Genomic DNA, 11423 nt, shown 5'->3' with positions numbered 1-11423 from the left:
ATTGCCTGACTGTAGAATTATCAAGGGCTCTGGAAGGATACATTTGTTGATGTATCTGTGTACCATTTTAACACACAATCCAATGATTAGCACACTACTTGAAGACTTCTGTAGGTTGGGAGTCTATGGAAACTGTGACATGAGTTCAGAAAAATTTAAGTACTTAGTCTAGGTTTCTTAAAATTGTAATAGCATTTATTTTTGTAGGCAGAATAAAATATGTAATGAGTACTGTGCATTTTTCTTGTTTTAAACAATAATTTGACAGAAACAACTTTTGAAAGGATTTATTTTCCAGAAATACTTCATAGATTTCAGTCTGTGATCGTTGTCTACAATGATTGTCGTTTATATTAGGCAGGGCATTATGCCAGTAGATGTAAACATTGTGGTTAGGTGTTTAACACATGGTTAAAAACAAGCATAACAGACAGGGAGCAGACAATATGTTCAAGAGAGTAAATTTAACAGAACAGCATCGTAGAAGAAGAAATAGCCCAATACCTATACCCTCTAACTAGGTCATGCTTCTTTGATCCTCCATCTTCCAATAATATCATCATCCCAAGATTTCATCAAGTTATTAATCCAGTTATAGATGAAAGCTTTTCTCTTGAGATAATCATAAAGACATTCCAAGAGAAGTGCTTTAGTGATATCTCAGTAACTTTTCAGTCTAACCAAGTTAGCAATCAAGATTAACATTCACATTATATGTTAACTTCTATAAAAGTGCATTTGAATTATTCAGCAAAGACTGGTAGAGTCTCTCCAAAATGGCCAAAGAGAACAGTCTCACAATGATAGAATGTGGGTGAGGTGATTAGGAAGATGGTGACAATCGCTACAGTATTTTAATTCTCAGCATACAATGTTTACTCTGCTGTTGTTATTAAAAAATAGAATTCCCTATTACCAATGACCTTCTTGCCTGTTAGAAATATGATGTTGAAAACTAAACATATAATTTAGGAAGAATTTCATAAACCAAGTTCATTTAAAAATTTAGATAACATATAAACTTACGTTTCATTGTGATATTCACAAATAAAATAGAAACCATGTTCTTTCTCTCCTGTCTTTCTCCTCTTTTTGCTAGTTCCCTTCATTCCCCCCATAATGCCCTTTGCTGTTGTCATGTCACATAATATAACATATAATCAAAGAATAATTATACAATACTCCTTCCCATCATCCATCTTTTCCATGTTGTCCCTTGAGGACTGGGGAGACTGATCTAGATATCTGGTTTGATGTTGATTCCCTCAACAGCCATTGCTGCCATACCAGAAAGAAAGTGGAAGTGTCTATGATGAAGAAGGAGAGTGACATTGTTCCACTGGAATAAATAAAAATTATCAGAGGACCATTTAACTGGTCAAATTAGCAAAATATCAAAAAGATCATACTATGTTTATGATTTCCCAGCCAGAGTTTGAACCTCGTGCCTATAGTACAAGTGGAATTCCCTCTTTAGAAATGACCTCAAAACCAACAGGAAACATTTCTTTATCCCATAGCAATCATTCAGAGCTAGACTTTTGGTCATGAATTTCTTTAGTGTTTTAAGTAGTACTTCCTGTAAACCTTTCCATTATAGAAAAATCAGCCGACTCATATGGGTGGTGTTGTTGAAGGGAGATGATTTATGAAAAAGAAAAGGAAAACAGGTATGACAGGAGTCATAATTGAAGGTATGTACCCAGAAATATTTAAAATCATACAATTAGTGGGAACCTATCAGAAAAACATTTTACAGAATACAAATTTTAATGAATACAAATGCCAATTTACAGAGATGTAGAATTTCCTTATTACTTGAGAAAAAGGAATGAAGCTGAGTGTGTTTAATTGGTTTTGTTTACTTACACAGTTCTGATGCATGTCTTCCTAAACTTATTGTGGGGTATGAGGCTAGGTGGATTAAGAATCAGATATTGGCACTCATCTGACTTCCTTTTTCTCTTTGATTTACTCTAGTCTGCTAACATAGTACGTTGTTACCCATTTAAGTACAAAATCCTCCCTCAGTTAATCCTCATATATAAGTGGCCACACACACACACACACACACACACACACACACACACACACACACACAAATACAACCTTCTGGTTCCATCATTCAGTGTTGCCTACATGTACATATTTCTAAGACTGGCTACTAGTTATTGAGAAACCAATCAGGAGTTCCTTTTTGAACAAGAATAATTTCTCTCTCTCTTCTCTCTCTCTCTCTCTTTCTGCAATTAATTGTCTGTAGCTCTAATTGCCTGTAACTTCACCTAGAGATGAGGCCACATGAGATTTCCTCTATCTACATTGGGATGCCAATTGCTGGTGTAAGGGTTCAGGTCTTGTTTTAGGCAGTCATGTTGTTGAAATTTTATAGCTGTAGCTCCCATGTCACAGCCGATAATACAATCTTACAACTGACATCCTAGTTGGCTGAGTCATACAATTTCTCTGTCTCCTGTTTTTTGATATTCTCTGACCTTGAGGTGTAGGAGTTGTGATGCTTATAATATATATGTATCATATATTATATATAATACATGATACATATATAACCAAATTTGTCAAAATGCTTGGTTGTCTTAAGTGAAATGAATTTATCATGAATAAAGAGTTATCTGTCTATCAATTTTGCTTGTAAAAATCTATTATGTCATTTTTAGTAGTTTGAGAGTGAGCTGAAAATAACCCTTAAAAGTAGGGTTTTAAAAAATAAAAGAAAGAAAAGAAAGAAAGAAACAAGTCAGGAAATAAAACTGACACTACAAGGTAATAAAACTTAAAATTAGGAAAAGTTAAGTCACCTATATATGTGTGTATATAATGTTATGGATAGGAGCTAGTTACCTCTAGAAGATACCTTATCATTTCTATTTTTTTATTTTCATTTTTATTCTTTAATCCTTTCTTACAGTCCAGACTTTATCCCCCTCCTGGTCTGCCCGCCCCAATTGCTCCTTCCCATACCTCCCCCGCTGAACCCCCTCCATCTCCAAGAGGATGCTCCCTCCTCCCACTTCCCACCTCCTTGCACTGGCATTCTTCTACACTGGGGCATCACACTTTCATAGGACCCAGGGCCTCTCCTATTACCTGATCCCTTACACCAGCAATTGACATCCCAATGTAGATAGAGGATATCTCATGTGGCCTCATCTCTAGGTGAAGTTACAGGCAATTAGAGCTAAAGGCAATTAATACTACCTGACATGGCCATCCTCTGCTATATATGCAGGTGGAGCCATGAGGATGTGGGGAAAGAAGAACACTCCTACTCCTCCATCGCTGGTGGGACTTCAAGCTGGTAAAAGCACTCTGGAAATCAGTCTGGATGTTCCTCAGAAAACAGGATATAGTATTACCTGAGGACCCAACTATACTGCTCCTGAGCATATACCCCAAAGATGCTCCAACATATAACAAGGACACATGCTCCACTATGTTCACAGCAGCCTTATTTATAGTAACCAGAAGCTGGAAAGAACCTTCAATAGAGGAAGGATACAGAAAATGTGATATGTTTACACAATAGAATACTACTAAGTTATTTAAAACAATGCCTTCATGAATTTCTTAGGCAAATGGATGGAACTAGAAAATATCATCCTGAGTGAGGTAACCCAATCATGAAATAACATGCATGGTATGCCCTCACTGATAAGTGGATATTCAAAAGTTCAGAATACCCAAGATACAATTCTGAGTCCACATGAAGCTCAAGAAGAAGGAAGACTAAAGTGTGGATGCTTCAGTCACAGGACAAAATACAGAGACAAAGTGTGGAGCAGAGAGTGAAGGAAAGGGCACCCAGAGACTGCCCCACCTGGTTATCCATCCCATATACAGTCACCAAACCCTGACACTATTGGGAATGCCAAGAAATGCTTGCTGACAGAAGCCTGATATAGCTGTCTCCTGAGAGGCTGTGCTAGAGCCTGATAAATACAGAGGTGGATGCTCACAGCCAACCTTTGGACTGAGCACAGGGTCCCCAATGGAGGAGTTAGAGAAAGGACTAAAGGAGCTGAAGGGTTTAGCAACCCCATAGGAAGAACAACAATATCAACCAACCAGATGCCAGGTCTCTGGGGCATTCTGGAGAGTTCCCTCAACTTCCTATCTACTGAGGTTGCCTCATGAAATTGGAAAGCTTCTATAAGGTAAAGGACAATAAGAAAAATTGGCAACCTACAGATTGGGGAAAAAATTCTTCACTAACCTCACATCTGATAAGAGGGCAAATATCCAAAATTTATAAAGAACTCAAGTGGCTAATCACACACACACACACACACACACACACACACACACACACAAACAAATAAAAAAAACAAAAAAAAAAACAAACAACCCAATCAACCCAATCAAAAATGTGGTATAGAACTAAACAGAGATTTTATAACTGAGGAATCTTGAATGACTGAGAAGTGCCTAATGAAATGTTCAAAGTCCTTAGTGATCAGAGAAATGCCAATCAAAATGACCCTGAAATTCCACCTTACACCAATTAGAATGACTAAAATCAAATCCTCCAGTGACAACACATGTTGGAGAGGACGTGGAGAAAGAGGAACACTCCTCCATTGCTGGTAGGATTGCAAACTGGTACAGTCCCTCTGGAAAGCAATCTGGTGGTTCCTCAGAAAATTGGAAATAGATCTACCTGAAGACCCAGCAATACTGCTCTTGGGAATATAACCAAAAGATGCCCCACCATGTCACATGGGCACGTGTTCCACTATGTTCATAGTGGCCTTATTTGTGATAGCCAGAGGTTGGATACAACCTAGATGTCCCATAACAGAAGAATGGATACAGAAAATGTGGTTTGTTCATACAATTTCTTAAAGTAAGTCTTTGAGAAGTTCAGTGACCATTGCTGAGAAATGATTTAAGGATAAAAGAACCTCTGGTGGAATCGCCATGCCTGACCTAAAGCTTTACTACAGAGCAATTGTGATAAAAACTGCATGGTTCTGGTATAGTGACAGAAAAGTAGACCAAGGGAATAGAATTGAAGACCCAGAAATGAAGCCACACACCTATGGTTACTGGATCTTCGACAAGGGAGCTAAAACCATCCAGTGGAAGAAAGACAGCATTTTCAACAAATGGTGCTGGCACAACTGGTTGTTATCATGTAGAAGAATGCAAATTGATCCATTCCTATCTCCTTGTACTAAGGTCAAGACTAAGTGGATCAAGGAACTTCACATAAAACCAGAGACACTGAAACGTATACAGGAGAAAGTGGGGAAAAGCCTTGAAGATATGGGCACAGGGGAAAAATTCTTGAATAGAGCAGCAATGGCTTGTGCTGTAAGATTGAGAATTGACAAGTGGGACCTCATGAAACTGCAAAGCTTCTGCAAGGCAAAAGACACCATCAATAAGACAAAAAGACCACCAACAGATTGGGAAAGGATCTTTACCTATCCTAAATCAGATAAGGGACTAATATCCAATATATATAAAGAACTCAAGAAGGTGGACTCCAGAAAATCAAATAACCCCATTAAAAATGGGGCTCAGAACTGAACAAAGAATTCTCACCTGAGGAATACCGAATGGCAAAGAAGCACCTGAAAAAATGTTCAACATTCTTAATCATCAGGGAAATGCAAATCAAAACAACCCTGAGATTCCACCTCACACCAGTCAGAATGGCTAAGATCAAAAATTCAGGTGACAGCAGATGCTGGCGAGGATGTGGAGAAAGAGGAACACTCCTCCATTGTTGGTGGGATTGCAAGCTTGTACAACCACTCTGGAAATCAGTCTGGCGGTTCCTCAGAAAATTGGACATAGTACTACCGGAGGATCCAGCAATACCTCTCCTGGGCATATATCCAGAAGATGTCCCAACCGGTAAGAAGGACACATGCTCCACTATGTTCATAGCAGCCTTATTTATAATATCCAGAAGCTGGAAAGAACCCAGATGCCCCTCAACAGAGGAATGGATACAGAAAATATGGTACATTTACACAATGGAGTACTACTCAGCTATTAAAAAGAATGAATTTATGAAATTCCTAGCCAAATGGATGGACCTGGAGGGCATCATCTTGACTGAGGTAACACAATCACAAAGGAACTCACACAATATGTATTCACTGATAAGTGGATATTAGCCCAAAACTTAGGATACCCAAGATATAAGATACAATTTGCTAAACGCATGAAACTCAAGAAGAATGAAGACCAAAGTGTGAACACTGTGCCCCTTCTTAGAATTGGGAACAAAACACCCATGGAAAGAGTTACAGAGACAAAGTTTGGAACTGTGATGAAAGGATGGACCACATAGAGACTGCCATATCCAGGGATCCATCCCATAATCAGCTTCCAAACGCTGACACCATTGCATACACTAGCAAGATTTTGCTGAAAGGACCCAGATATAGCTGTCTCTTGTGAGACTATGCCGGGGCCTAGCAAACACAGAAGTGGGCGCTCACAGTCAGCTATTGGATGGATCACAGGGCTCCCAATGGAGAAGCTAGAGAAAGTACCCAAGGAGCTAAAGGGATCTGCAACCCTATAGTTGGAACAACATGATGAACTAACCAGTACCCTGGAGCTCTTGTCTCTAGCTGCATATGTATTGAAAGATGGCCTAGTCGGCCATCACTGGAAAGAGAGGCCCATTGGACTTGCAAACTTTATATGCCCCAATACAGGGGAATGCCAGGGCCAAAAGAATGGGAATGGGTGGGTAGGGATATGGGGGGGGGGGTGGTATGGGGGACTTTTGGGATAGCATTGGAAATGTAATTGAGGAAAATACGTAATAAAAAAATAAATAAATAAAAGGAAAAGAAACTTATAATATTAAAAGTAGATAAAAATATAAACTACAAGTACCATTTATGTGGTACCACTAGGAACATTTTGGTGTTCTAAAATGCCATTTAATTAAATTTTTGAATTGCTAAGAATGCAAAAAGAATTCTGTATATCAATATATATCAATAAATGTACTAAAGTTTTCTAAAAAAAAAATGGTTTTCAATACTGAAATAACTTTAAAAATTATGGTTTCATGAGAAATTACTAGCCTGCTCTTTTTTTGAAATTTCATATAATCAATAGAAAGTATTTTGATCTTCACTAGGGATTTCAAATATAGGAATCATACCTTTTTTTCTGCAAATGTTTCTTTGGTTTGGTCTATATAGTATCAGTCTCACAGCCATGCTCTGAAACATACTTCTTAAAATTGTAGCTATCCTTTGAAAACAGCAGTTCATACTTATACATTTGAATAGCTCAACCTGAATGAATTAGAAACAAGGGCACCTGATGTTTTAATGTCTCTGTGTTATGGAGAATGGAGTCATGTCAGAGTTCCAGCTTTCTTTTCTTTCTTAAAAATTCTATGAATGAGTGTCCATTTGTATGAACATCATAGGATCAGTAATAGTGTCAGGTTTGATCCCTGCCCACCTCCCATGAGATGGATCCCAAGTTGGGCTGGTCATAGGACAGCCTTTTCTTCAGACTCTTCTCCATATTTGTCCCTGAGTTCTTTTAGACAGGAAAAATTCTGCATCACAAATTTTGACTGTGGGTTAACCCTGTTCCTAAGCTTGATGCACTTTCTAGCGACTGGGGGTGGACTCTGAGTACCCTCTCCCCATTTTGGCTAAGGTCACTCCCATTGAGTCCTTAAATTTTCTAAAGTATCAGAAATAAATACGTTTTTCCTGGCATTTCTGCCTTTCTCATAGCAAAATGGAAAATGAAGTCAAGTTACAAGCACATCCTTTTTCAAATTCTTGCTTCCTTATATACCCTTCCTGTGAATTTCATGTTCTTTACATGTATTATTCTTTCCTACACTGCCAGACCACTTTCCTTCATAATGATATGATTTAGTCTACTATACACTCTTGCCTGATTGGGGATCTACTCTCTTAAACAATGTGTTTCTTTGGGGCTCTTTCATTCCTTCTTGAGACCTTTCATTTCAGTAGCAATATGAAGAGGTTTTTTTTTTTTTTTTTTAAGAGAAGATAGTATCTTGTATTTTAATTAAATATTAAATCATTTACTTGATGATTAACAATTTAAGTAAAAATAATGTAAATGCTATGACTTTTAAGAGAGGACATTTTCAGCTCTGGTTAAAACAAAACCCCCCAAAATAGTAGTAATTCAGTCTTACAATTACCATAGTAACTGAAAGCTCTTGAAGGGATGCCATGCAGGTAAATTCTGAAATGTTTTTCTGATACTTTAAATTCTTACTCTGATAAGGAAAGTATTAGTATAGTACAAAGTTTCAATAGCACAGTGAAATTTGAAATTTATTTTTTACCAAAGAAATACCACTGTCTTTACCATCTTGGTTATATAATTCTGTAATATTTAATGAAGCACTTTGTGTATATATAATTGTGCTATATTGAAAATACACAATTTTTTGAAAGATTCTTTAATTTTGCTCCTTTCAGTGTGTACTGCCATGTCTACTCTCACTGTTTCTTCTACTTTGCCCATCATAGATTTTCATCCATCCACTTAAAGTCTGTGAACCATGTCTAAGATATGATATATAAAATCTTTCAGTATTGAAATATGATTATTTAAAGTAGGATATAAAATAGATTTTAAATGAGCATTTGATAAAAGTAACCCTTAAATTTCAATATTTGTGAAATATTTCAATGTATGTAAAATATTTACTTAAAATAATACTTAATTTAAAAGAATATTTTTCCAAACTACATCCATTTGATATGTCTGTAGAATATTCCTTTCCTATGTTGTCACTACTAGGTCCCCACTTCAGGAGGTTTCTGTGTATTTATCTGATATTTAAATCTTTTACTTGATTTTAGAAGGATAGTGGTCCTTAATGTATCCTCTAATTTCTTATTATTTAAAATATGGTTAAAGGTAGATTCAATCAGTTCTGTTCTTTGTATGAATGCTGCCAACTAAATAAATGCAGCCCTCTGAGTGTTGTTGCAAGCCAGGTATAGCTATTGTTTATCACACATTTCTGCTGTAAAATATCACTGAAATGGCAAGGATACAGTATACGAGAATGCTTACCTAAGCTGGGTCAAAGATACGTACAATTCAGCACACATGTAGTATCATATGGCATAGATACAGATGATAGAAAAAGACATGCAGACAGACACTTGCATACACACATACATACATGGCGTTTGGGGGGGTACTTAAAGTAGATAATCCATATGTTTATTTGATATAGAAACTGTTCCAATTGTTTCAAATTGTTTAATATCTGTCAACAGAAATCTTGTTGATTGTCTTCCTACAACCAAAGAAAAAAAGTAAAATATTTGTTATGATCATTAAGTCTCACAAATATTCCTTTACAGATAAGATCTAATATCTTGAGTCCTCATTTTATATATTGTGTGCACATAGCTTTTCACAAATTCCAATTACAAGTCTATTTCAATAATTAAGTCTTTACAATACCTACTGTTTTTCTATTAAATTTCTCCTTTTATTAGTTCAATTTCTACCTTGTGCTACTAAGTTCACTCACTAAACATATTCTGGTCATTTTCTAGTTGTTATAAATAGTAGCAATCTTGCAATTCCTTATTAAAACACCTAAGGAAAATTGTTTTTATTTTAAGGACTGTGAGCTTAAACCTCATGTACATCTACTATGTTCAGAGAAGGCCATTTAAAGTCTTGACTTTAATATTTTTACATTAAAATGATTGTCTTCCCAGGATATTACATACATATTCAAGGAGTAGATAGCACTTTAACCGCTTTTAAGAATCTATAAAATCCTGGAACCCTTTGTGCCTTCGGTATTTTCACAACAACAAGGAAACAGCATATTCAGAAAGAAACAAATAGGAAGCAGAATAATAAGAATATTAGCAAAAATATTACAGAGAAAGCAAGCACTAGGACAAAGGTCAAGAAGGCAACAGAGGGGACATTGTGGAAGGGATATTAAATACATTACAAACTCGATCAAAATACCCTCAAACATGGAGTGATGTTGGACAATTTTAACGCCAGCAATTAAGAGGCACAGACTCTGGGTGTGAGTCTCTGGGTGTTCGTGGCCACCCTGGATTACATACTAAGTTTCAGGTCATCCAGGGCTATCATCCTTAGAAAAGTTTGTGAAATAGGTGTTAAGTACAGTAAATGTAAGGAAGGGCTCCAAACAGACACTCTTCATTTACAGTATACCAATTATTTTAATGAGATTGTCATAAGTATGTAAAGATTCTTGTTCTAACACACATGTAACTAAAATTTTCTCTAACACATCTAATGGTAAAATTGAGGTAATGTCTAAGTCTTGGGGGTACAGCCTCTAAGGCAAATTTGAGTCATGAATTTCTATATTACTAAATATGACTTTCTGCATTGCCAATAAGGCCTGCATCTTGATCCCAGTCCTAAGCTAGTATATGAAAGAAGAAAGAATGCATCCAGCTTCCAGATATGCTTATAGTCAACTCATGTATCTGTTGTGTGTTCTGCTATAACTTGTGATGATAGTCCTTTCAGAAGACAGACTCATCAAACTCTTTTAATAACAAAATAACAGTTATGATGACAATCACTTTAAAGAGAAATAAAACTATTATTGTGTTATCACATTCACCGTGTTTATCATTATATCTTATCTATCTATCTTATCGATCTTATCTAATCTATCTATCTATCTATCTATCTATCTATCTATCTATCTATCTATCTATCTATCTATCTATCTACTTTTAACATGCCTTACTAGCTCAGTGGACCTTCTGTGAAGCCCATGGGTCTTTGCTGAGCAGAAAGCTTCTAGACAGCCCTTCCAGGGGTCCCTTTCCCTTTACTCGTACAATTCTGATGGTTTTCCCTCTAGCTCTAAATCTTTTCTTTCTGTCTTGCTGGGGTTATGGCTATCCCTTTCCTCCTCCTCTTGCAACTTATCCTGCACAACTCTAAGGGTCCCATCCATCTCTTTTTGCCCAGCCATTGGCTTTTTGGCAATTTTTTATTACCAATCAAATTCAGCTGGGGGCAGGCTTCCTTTGGTTTGTGTGTGGGATACTGCACACAGGAGTTTTGTATTTTGTTTTTTGTTTTTCTTTGTTTGTTTGTTTTCTCTTGTTTTTTTAAACATAATTAGCAAAAGAACACCAGATGCTAAAAGATTAATTTAAAAAGAAAAAAGAACCCTTATCAAAGTAGATTTTGAAAAATATACCTTATATTTATGTTCAAATAAATAGGAATAGGTCATTCATCAGTTGCATATTAACAGTACTACAATAATCATATGGTAGTACTCAAATTAGTTAAGTTCCATTAAGAAACAACCTATACAATGTGTGCGTGTGTGTGTGTGTGTGCATGTGTGTGTGTGTGCGTGTGTGTGTGTGTGTGTGTCTGTGTGATGA

The 11423-nt window shown here is 36.5% G+C and overlaps 1 protein-coding gene across 1 annotated transcript in view; it reads right to left on the bottom strand.

Annotated features, from left to right (window-relative positions):
• Window positions 1-9232: 9232 nt before the first annotated feature.
• The window catches only part of LOC110306817 (uncharacterized), a 176441-nt gene continuing 174250 nt past the window's right edge, over window positions 9233-11423 (bottom strand). The window contains 1 exon segment of the mRNA XM_085834585.1: window positions 9233-9307. The gene's annotated coding sequence lies outside the window, so the exon portion shown is untranslated.

The sequence above is a fragment of the Mus caroli genome, unplaced genomic scaffold (assembly GCF_978045245.1).
Source record: "Mus caroli unplaced genomic scaffold, Mus_caroli_1 scaffold_2, whole genome shotgun sequence".
In the NCBI taxonomy this organism is placed as follows: Eukaryota; Metazoa; Chordata; class Mammalia; order Rodentia; family Muridae; genus Mus; species Mus caroli.
The sequence above is the reverse complement of the archived record's forward strand: the minus strand, read 5'-3'. Positions and strand labels throughout refer to the sequence as shown.